The following is an 11,389-nucleotide window of genomic DNA, read 5'->3' on the forward strand; positions in this document are numbered from 1 at the left end:
TCCTGTTCCCAGGCAATCTGATCACGTTATAGTGTTATCACGTAAAGTGTTCACAAGTTTTAAGTCAACAATGAGCGATTTATCTATCTGTTGTAACAAATGACATCATTTGATCCCCTTATCAATTTTCTGAGGCCAGAACCTTCACTTATCACATGACATGAGAAGTGCAAGTTCCTCTGTGCTTGAGACTTCTTTAAATCTTCATACCATTCCAGGGTCATCTGGAGGAAGAGTCAGGTTTCTTGCCTCTCTCCATCCCTATCTACTCAGATGCTTCTTTCTTATGTAAAGGTTTGTGTTTTATCTCCTCTGTTAGTAAATGGAGAGGTCTTTGAGAATAAGGAGTTTGTGTTATTCACTCTTGTAGCTGTGGGCCTAGGACAATGTCTGGAGCTTCAAGGGAGCAGAGTGTGGGGTGAAATGAAATAGAATAGAAGCTTGCCTCGGTCTACTGAATCAGCTGGGCTATACCAACTTTCTCATGATCCAGACTAGTATTCTATGATTCCTTTCACTTCAATTTGTATGTGTAGGGTTTTTTTTTTTTTTTTTTTTAAATTGGGATATAGTTGATTTACAATGTTATGTTAGCTTCAGGTATACAGCAAAGTGATTCAGTTATATATATATATATATATATATATATATATATATATATACATACATATATAATGTATATTCTTTTCAGATTCTTTTCCATTATAGGTTATTACAAGAAAATGAAGCTAGTTCCCTGTGCTATACAGTAAATCCTTGTTCTTTATCTATTTTATATGTAGTAGTGTGTTTCTGTTAATCCCAAATTCCTAATTTATCACTCCCCCCGCCACCTTTTCCCCTTTGGTAACCATAAGTTTGTTTTCTATATCTGTGGGTTTATTTCTGTTTTGTAAATAATTTCATTTGTATCCTTTTTTCAGACTCCACATATAAGTGATATCATATGATATTTGTCTTTGTCTGGTTTACCTCACTTTGTGTGTGTAATTTTTCATTTTTGTTTATCTGCTTCAGAATTTTGAATTTTTATAGAAATTGGTAGATTTAGGTATATATGTCAGTTTTAAAGAGTGACAATTTATTTAAGGCTCTTTCTAGCTCTGGCCTAGTCTGAGTCATTGGCTAAGAGTAACAGGACAATTTATAACATTAAAACAAGTGTTAAATTACTAGTGATAATATCAAATGACATGGTGAAAACTGTAAATTTACCAATATATCAGAACTTGTGAGCAGAGATAAAACCCACCTTAACAACTTGAATTTTTATGTCCATCTCTCTTAGTGCATTTTTCTTTGATCAGTTTTCTAAAAGTCCAGGGATGAACTCTGTTGTGAAGCTGGTCATCAGAATTGGTAGAATTTGAGACCCTGACTCAGCAACATTTTACTGAGTCATTCACAGGGATCAGCACGAATAGTTTGGCTGAGTAATAATTTTTCTGACAGGCTGCTGGATATTAGACATATATTTGTGTATAGGATGCTGTAAAGGAAACAGTAAATAAGAAGACATCTAATTCTTTTTTTTTTCTTTATGTCATATTTTTGTTGATGGATAATATTTCTGGGAGAAAGGAGGTTTCTAGATAAGTAGTACCATTCTTTCAAACTGAAAAATATGAAATGTGTTAAGAGTTCCTAGGGACTTAACTGAATAATCAGTTCTAGGAGCTTTGTCTGTCTCTAAGATCCAAATTTGCTTCCTTGCAAGAGTGTATTAGTCCTTGGGGCCTACGGGAAGCACATGTTGACAGCAGCTCTTAAATCAGTGTGCTGTTCTTTACTGCAGGCATTTTCACCTTGTAGAGACATCATAGTCATGCTGTTGTGTACTTTTTCCCCTCATTGTAGATTACCTTTTCCAGGTGAATACAACTTGAAGCCCTCAGATGATATAGCATCCCTGTGAGAAATTATGTAGCTAGTATAGAGACCTATTCCCAAACAATTACCAAATAAAGCAGCCTTCAGAGGCTGCCGTTATACTACTGTTACACTCAGTCAGGTACTGCCATCCATATCATTTCCTAGGCAGGAAGCACATCATTTTAAGTGGCATACTGTCGCCCCTCATGTCAGATAGACTTTGGGTGTTGAGCAGAAAAGGTCTTACTTGCTATTTTAGCAGCAACTCATCTTTTCTAGGCCAAACTGCTTTTAATGAGGGGACTGTGGTTATTATGCTCTTTCCCTCCTTTCTTTAGTATTTATAAAGCTAAGAACCCTGTAAAAAGTTTGCTTTTGTGAGCACACATTGGGATACATATTTTGGTAAGCGCTGACACCTTTTTTTCTTCCAGAGGAATCAGCTGTCTCTTTTTTGCTTACCGTGCTACACTTTCATTTTTACTACTCTGGTCACTCCTTCAAATGCTTCAGGGAAGTAAGTTGATGGTTTGGTGTGAATGGGAAGAGGGAGAAATATACAGAAATGTGTTCTGGGTTGTATTATTTATACATTTGCTGTTGGTATTTATTATCTTCCTAATACATGAAGAGTTTCAATATTTGAACTGTCATTCTGATATTTCATTCTAAGCACCAAGCTTAAATCAGAGTTTTGTGAAGAAGGAACACTTGAAAAAAACTCTCCAAAATAGAATGTTAAGGAGCCTAGCACTAATTCACTGACGTGTATATTTCTGTATAAATCATAAAACCTTAGCTCATTTCATCAAAATTATATTTAATAGCAATTTCTTTTCTTTCAACATTCCCAGACAATTTACCCAATTAGTTACTTAAAAGACGTAAATATTAATTTGGCCTCAAAGACTTGAGTCCTCACTAAGTGAATGATTTTGTTCATCTCTTTGGTAATTCAGAGTTATAATTCATTAATGTAGTAATCTGAGACGCTGCTTAGTACTTGTGAAACTTTCCCAGTATGGCAGACACTGCTGGTGCCCTCGTTTTGAAGAAAGTATGTACATTGTGGAAAGACACAATCATACAAAAGGAAAACAATAGGAAGAAGTAGGCCTTCTGAGCAACCTCATGTACAGGGTCAATGTGTTATGTGCTTTACTGTGTAGACATCTCATTTGATCCTCAAATGTCCTAAGCAAAGTGTTATTGTCCCCATTTTACAGATGAGGAAATTGAGGCTCAACAAAGGTAAATCATTGGCTGAAGAATAGGAAGATGAAAAGAAAAGAATTATGTTTTTCTGGTGCCATCATGCTTCCAGAACAAATCCCGTAAGTGGAGGGGGAGAACTGCTGTTCAAGAAACACACTGTTTTGCATTTAGAATTCATTTCTGGTGATGTGATGGTTGTCGCTCCTTACTCCTCTGGATTTAAGTTGAGGGTTCCGTAGGCAAGGAGGGAGGAAGAAGTTTTCACAAATATTTTCTAGGCTGTATTATTTATAAATCTGTTTATTGGCTTCATTATCTTCCCCATGTGTGGAGAGATTCAATATCTCAGTTGTTAGTTTAAATTTTCTAGGGAAAAAGACACTTGAAATGATCCTCAATCTTAAACTAGGACTCTAGCCTTAATTAAATAATTTAATATTCTCCTATAAAACAGAATTCATCCAAAACATGTCCTTTCAGCCTTTGTGTTTGATGATATGAGTTTCTTCAGTTTGTTAATTAATATGGCACTCATTTTTGGTATGATTCCTCTGTCTTTCCAGCCTGATTATGCACTGAATCTTATTAAAATGAATCAGCATTTCTCTGAGCTGACATTAGGTCTGAAGGGTCCCAAGTAGAATTGGGCCTGGGTGATTAAATAGTACGTTAGATGCTATCTGGTCTCTTTATGCTTTTAATGCGTGTATTGACTTATCATCTGTACTGTCAGTGACCTTCAGGAAAAGAATGTAAAATGCACCAAGAAATTATGGTTATTTGAGAAATAGTAAGTGAAGTAGTGACAGATGGATAATGAATAAATGGTAAGTGCCAAGGGATCACTTTTCTTTTTTAAAAGAAGACTTTGAAGCATCCTTATTTTGTTGTAAACCAGAAAACTGTGACTGTGTCTTTTGTCTCCTAGGTATCTGTTAATCTTAACATATTTGCAGTTACATCACATTTATTTTTAATAGGAACACTAAATAAAGTTGATTAGTTTTAGCTGGAAGTTAAGAAGAGCTTTTAAAATTTATAACTTTCAGATGTCAGATTCCCAAACCTCCTTCACATCCATTTACTTTTTCTAAATATGCTCATCCTCCTCCTCCTCCTCCAATCCAAATTTTAGAATCCAAATAGTTTTGAAATCTGTAGATAAGAAAACTAGGCTCTAAATCTGAATGCAAGCATGAGAACAGTGAAATTTTAAATGCAACTGTTCTCTAAATTCAGTGCAGTGTCAGTAGGTAATATTATAGTAAGACTCTGACATACTGAATCTCTCTGCATTCAGAGATTTAAACTCATGTCAGGACCTACTCTATTCATTTCAGGCTGTACACAAACTTAAGTCAACTTTGAATATGTTGTAATGTAATCCAATATAGGTAGAAGCTGCAGGAAATTTACAAAGAGAAAGGTAATGGTAAACCTCCATGGACTTGGTTCTTTGCAGGTCATTTGGTAATTTTGTCTTCTCCAAATCTTCAGTCATGCCTATTGGCGTCAACTTATCCACTCCCCGTGGGAATTCCAGGATCCCCAGGAACATGTCAAATGATCTCCAGAGTCAGGAATTAGAAGAAGAAAGGTTAAATCTTTGTATAAGACATCTCACTAAAAATCTGTCATTGGTTATTGTTGTCTCTTTAATCTGACTCAGTACTTTTCGGAACATTTTATAAGTAATAGAGATTGTTTGACAACCTATTTGATTGAATGTTGTGTCAGAGGCATTTTTCTTAAAGCTTGGCATTAAGTTGGTATCCTATGATAGTGTATTAATTTTAGCATAAGTATAATAATATTTGTGCAGGTTTCACTTTCTCAGAGACTGTCTTCTTGGTTACTCAGGCAGTAGCACTGCCCTTCTTCCTCACTCTCATCCTGTTCAACTCTTACACTCCATTCTACTTCCTTCAGGGTGCTATCACTTAGCATGATTATTCCGTATTCCGTATTTCATTCATGCGATTATTGGGCGATTAGTTAGAATTTTCTATATAGATAACATGTTATTTGCAAAGAAAGATAATTTTACTTGTTTCCTTTCCTATCCATGCATATTATTTCTTTTTTCTGGCCTTATTATCTTGTTGAGACTTCTAATAAAATATAGACATCTTTCTTTTTAGGAGCAAATAGTTCAATGTTTCACCATTATGTATGATGTTCACTCTAGATTTTCAGTAGATACTCTTTATCAGGTTGAAAAAGTTCCCATCTATTCCTAATTTTTGGAGGGTTTTTATTCTGAATGAATTTTGAACTTTGTCAAATGCTTTTCATGCATTTAGATTATCACATAATTTCTGTTTTGATTTGTTAATATGGTGAGCCACATTGATTAATTTTATTTAGTTAAACCAACTCTACATTCCCATGATAAATCTCATTTGGTTATGATTTCTTATTATTTTTATATACTGTTGAATTCAACTTATGAAGTTTTTGTTAAGAGTAATTGTTTCTATGTTCATGAGGGTTATTACTCAGTAACTGTCTTTTAATATTGTTGTCTGGTTTTAGTAATAAAGTATTGCTGGACTCACACAATGAGTCGGGAAGTGTTACCTCCTCTTATTTTTCTAAGAGTTTGCAAAAAATTGATATTATTTCTTCATTAAAAGTTTGGTAGACTGCATTAGTGAAGCCACCTAAGCCTGGGATTTTCTTTGTAAGACGTTCTTAACTACAAATTGATTTTAAAAAATACATATAGGACTATTTGACTTATCTATTCTTTCTTAAGTGAGCTTTCATAGTTTTTGTTTTCAATGAATTTGTACATTTTATGTAGATTGTCAAATTTAGTGACATAAAGTTCTTTATAATATTCCTTTATTACCTTATTTATTTATTTATTTATTTATTTTGGGGGGTGGTGTACGCGGGCCTCTCACTGTTGTGGCCTCTCCTGTTGCGGAGCACAGGCTCTGGACAGGCTCAGCGGCCATGGCTTACAGGCCCAGCCGCTCCGTGGCATGTGGGATCTTCCTGGACCGGGGCACGAACCCGTGTCCCCTGCATCGGCAGGTGGACTCTCAACCACTGCGCCACCATGGAAGCCCCTTTATTACCTTTTTAATGTCGGTACATATGTCCCCTCTCTCTTCCTGCTATAGATAGTTTTTGCTGTCTCTCTTTTTTTTTTTCCTGATCAGCCTGGCTAAAGGTTTATTAATTCTATTGATTTTCTCAAAGAAACAGCTCTTTGTTTCAATCATTTTTCTCTATTATGCTTTTCTGTTTTCTAATTCATTGATTTTTGCTTTTATCTTTGTAATTTCCATTTTCCTGCTTATGTTGTGTTGGATTTATTCTTCTTTATTTTCTTAAAGTAGTTTACTTTATTTCTGATAAAAGCATTTATGTCTATAAATTACTTTTTTTTTTTTTTTTTTTGCGGTACGCGGGCCTCTCACTGCTGTGGTCTCTCCCGCTGCAGAGCACAGGCTCCAGATACGCAGGCTCAGCGGCCATGGCTCATGGGCCCAGCTGCTCCATGGCATGCATAATCCTCCTGGACTGGGGCACGAACCCGTGTCCCCTGCATCGGCAGGCGGACTCTCAACCACTGCGCCACCAGGGAAGCCCCTACTTTAAAAAAATATATTTTATTTATTTATTTGGTTGTGCCGGGTCTTAGTTGCAGCAGGAGGGCTCCTTAGTTGTGGCTCACAGTCTCCTTAGTTGCGGCTCACCTGCTCCTTAATTGTGGCACATGTGCTCCTTAGTTGCTACTGGCAGGCTCCTTAGTTGTGGCTCATGGGCTCCTTAGTTGCAGCTCACTGGCTACTTAGTTGCGGCAGGAGGGCTCCTTAGTTGTGGCTCACAGGCTCCTTAGTTGAAGCTCACCAGCTCCTTAGCTGTGGCATGCAAACTCTTAGTTGCAGCATGCATATAGGATCTAGTTTCCTGACCAGGGGTTGAACCTGGGCCCCCTGCATTGGGAGCGTGGAGTCTGTGCCACCAGAGAAGTCCCTATAAACTACTTTTTAAGCACTGTTGTAGTTGCAGTATACAAATTTTGATATGTTGTGTTTTCATTTTCATTCAGTTAAAGATACTCTTTAATTTCCCTTGTGATTTCTTTTTTGACACATGGATTATTTAGCAATGTGTCATTACATTTCCAAATATTTTGGAATTTCTTCTTATCAATTTCTAATATAATTCCATGTTGCCAGAAAACATACTTTGTATGACTTGAATCCTTTAAAATTTTTGAGACTCATTTTGTGGTCTAGAATATGGTCTATGTTAATAAATATTCTGTGTGCAATTGGTTACTATGTATATTCTGCTGCTATTAGGTGAAAGGTTCCTTAAATATCAGTTAGTTTGAGTTTATTGATAGTCGCATTCAGGTCTCCTATATCCTTACTGATTTTCTGTTTACTTATTCTAGCAGTCATTGAGAAAAAGCTGTTGCGATCTCTGTCTATAGTTTTGAAATTTTCTATTTCTCCTTTCATTTCTATGTATGTTTGCTTCATATATTTTGAATCTCTGTTATCAGGGACATGAAAATTTAGGATTGTTATTCCTCTTGATTTTTGTCTACTTTACCTTTTTTTTTTTTTTTTTTTTTTTTGCGGTACGCGGGCCTCTCACTGCTGTGGCTTCTCCCATTGTGGAGCACAGGCTCTGGACACGCAGGCTCAGCGGCCATGGCTCACGGGCCCAGCCGCTCCGCAGCATGTGGGATCTTCCCAGACCAAGGCACGAACCCGCATCCCCTGCATCAGCAGACGGACTCTCAACCATTGCGCCACCAGGGAAGCCCTACTTTATCTTTTCAAATGATGTTTTTTATCCCTGGTAATACCCTTTGCTCTGAAATTTATTTTGTCTAATATTACTACTCTAGCTTTGTTTTTTAGTAAAATTTGATGTATTTATTTCCATTGTTTCATTTTTAATCATTCTATAACTTTCTTTAATGTCATTTTAAAAAATAGACTGTATATAATTGACTATGATTTTCATCTGTGCTTCAGTTTGGAAAATTAGCAATGCCATGTTTTCAAGTTTCCTGATCTTTTCTTTTGTAGTGTCTAAATTGCTGCTAATTTTATCTACTAAAATTTTTATTTCAGGTATCATCTTTTTACTTGTACTAGCTTCATTTAGTCATTTTATTTTATAGTTTCTATTTTCTCTTCATATATTCTTATATTCCTTTAAACCCTTGAACATATTTATTCTACCTGTTTTAAAGTCCTTGTCTGATAATTCTGTAATGTCTGCCACTTTGGTCCTATTTTTATTGAACATCTTTTCCCCTGGTTATTTGTCACATACTTCTTCTTCATATGTACAGTAATTTTTTTATTGGATATTAGACATTTTGTTGAGGTTGTTGCTTTTCTTGTTTTCCTTTAAAAAGTATGGAATTTTGTTTTCATCCTGATCTTTTCCAGGCTTATTTTATGCTTTGTTATTATGGGCCTGCAGTAGTCTTTATTTAGCTGATTTGGCTCTGCTATTCAAGCACAACTTTTCTGAGATTTTTCTTCAATATCCTGGGCTCTCAATGAGGTCTCTTTACTATGACTTTTCAGAACATGTATATATCTCAGCTCTCTGTGAACTTGGGGACTGTTTAGATTAGAATTCACCTACAGTACTTTGCTGCCTGGCTTTGTAGAGGTTCCAATTACTCATTAAGTGTGATTTGCTTGGATTCCCACTCTCTGAACTATGATTCAAAAAAAATGCCTTCAGGCAGAAAAACAGTGTGCCCATAGGGCTTGCTTCAGCTGTTTCCCTCTCTTCAGGGATCACATGCTGCCTGGTACCCAATGTCTGAAAACAGTTGCTTCTTGTAATATACCCAGTTTTCTATTTATTTATGGTGGTGAGAACAGGTCTGGTACCATTTATTCCTTCATTGCAGAAGTGGAAAGTCTCTTCGTAGTTTTTAATTCTGTTGATGTATTGAATTTCATTACTCATAGTTACATTGATATTATTTTTTTGAATTTTATTTTTTTTTTATACAGCAGGTTCTTATTAGTTATTCATTTTATACATATTAGTGTATACACGTCAGTCCCAATCTCCCATTTCATCATACACTGATATTTAAAATCCTATTTTATATTACTCATTTAATACATTTTTGGATAATTTTTACTAATATTTTAATTAGGAATTTTATATTTGTACTCAAGTGAGGTTGGCTTATAATGTTTTAATCCTTTTTTTTTTTACCTTTATCAACATCTTGTCTTTTTTTTTTAATAGATCTTTATTGGAGTATAATTGCTTCACAATACCATGTTAGTTTCAGTTGCACAACAAAGTGAATCAGCCATATGCATACATATGTCCCCTATCCATTCTCTCTTGAGCCTCCCTCCCATCCTCCTTATCCCACCCCTCTAGGTCATCGCAAAGCACCGAGCCGACCTCCCTGTGCTATGCTGCTGCTTCCCACCAGCCAACTATTTTAAATTTGGTAGTGTATATATGTCGATGCTACTCTCACTTTGCCCGAGCTTCACCGTCCCACCCCATGTCATCAAGTCCATTCTCTATGTCTACCTCTTTATTCCTGCCCTGCAACTACATTCATCAGTACCTTTTTTTTTTTAGATTCCATATATATGCATTAGCATACGGTGTTTGTTTTTCTCTTTCTGACTTACTTCACTCGTGTATAACAGACTCTAGGTCCATCACCTCATGAAATAACTCAATTTCACTTCTTTTTATGGTTGAGTAATATTCCATTGTATATATGTGCCACATCTTCTTTATCCATTCATCTGTCAGTGGACATTTAGGTTGGTTCCATGTCCTGGCTATTCTAAATAGTGCTGCAATGAACATTGTGGTGCATGTCTCTTTTTGAATTATGGTTTTCTCCGGGTATATGCCCAGTAGTGGGATTGCTGGGTCATATGGTAATTCTATTTTTAGTTTTTTAAGGAACCTCCATACTGTTTTCCATAGTGGTTGTATCAATTTACATTCCCACCAACAGTGCAGGAGGGTTCCCTTTTCACCATAGCCTTTCCAGCATTTATTGTTTCTAGCTTTTTTGATAATGGCCATTCTGACCAGCATGAGGTGATACCTCATTGTAGTTTTGATTTGCATTTCTCTAATAATTAGTGATGTTGAGCATGTTTGCATGTGCCTCTTGGCCATCTGTATGTCTTCTTTGGAGAAATGTCTATTTAGGTCTTCTGCCCATTTTTAGCAGGATTGTCTGTTTGATGTTGAGCTCTATGAGCTGTTTGTATATTTTGGAGATTAATCCTTTGTCAGTTGCTTTGTTTGCAAATATTTTCTCCCATTCTGAGGGTTGTCTTTTCATGTTGTTTATGATTTCCTTTGCTGTGCAAAAGCTTTTAAGTTTAATTAAGTCCATTTGTTTAGTTTTGCTTTTATTTCTGTTACTCTAGGAGGTGGGTCAAAAAAGATCTTGCTGTGGTTTATGTCAAAGAGTGTTTTTCCTATGTTTTTCTCTAAGAGTATTATAGTGTCTCGTCTTACATTTAACTCTTTAATCCATTTTGACTTTATTTTTGTGTATGGTGTTAGGTAGTGTTCTAATTTCATTTTTTTTACATGTAGCTGTCCATTTTCCCAGCACCATTTATTGAAGAGGCTGTCTTTTCTCCATTTTATGTTCTTTCCTCCTTCATTATAAATTAGGTGTCCATTTGTGCGTGGGTTTATCTCTGGGCATTCTATCCTGTACCATTGATCTATATTTCTGTTTTTGTGCCTGTACCATACTATCTTGATTACCGTAGCTTTGTAGTATATTTTGAAGTCAGGGAACCTGACTCCTCCAGCTTCGTTTTTCTTTCTCAAGATTGCTTTGGCTATTTGTGGCCTTTTGTGTTTCCATACAAATTGAAAGATTTTTTGTTCTAATTCTGTAAAGAATGCCATTGGGCCATTGGTAGTTTGATAGGCATTGCATTGAATCTGTAGATTGCTTTGGGTAATATAGTCATTTTCACAATATTGATTCTTCCAATCCAAGAACATGGTATATTTCTCCATCTGTTTATGTCATCTTTGATTTCTTTCTTCAGTGTTTTATAGTTTTCTGAGTACAAGTTTTTCTCCTCCTTAGGCAGGTTTATTCCTAGGTATTTTATTCTTTTTTTTTTTGGCATGGTAAATGGGAGTGTTTCCTTAATTTCTCTTTCTGATTTTTTGTTGTTGGTGTATAGAAATGCTAGATATTTCTGTGCATTAATTTGTATCCTGCAACCTTACCAAATTCATTGATTAGTTCTAGTAGTTTTCTGGTGGCATCTTTAGGATT

Source organism: Mesoplodon densirostris, chromosome 3, assembly GCF_025265405.1.
Source record: "Mesoplodon densirostris isolate mMesDen1 chromosome 3, mMesDen1 primary haplotype, whole genome shotgun sequence".
NCBI lineage: Eukaryota > Metazoa > Chordata > Mammalia > Artiodactyla > Ziphiidae > Mesoplodon > Mesoplodon densirostris.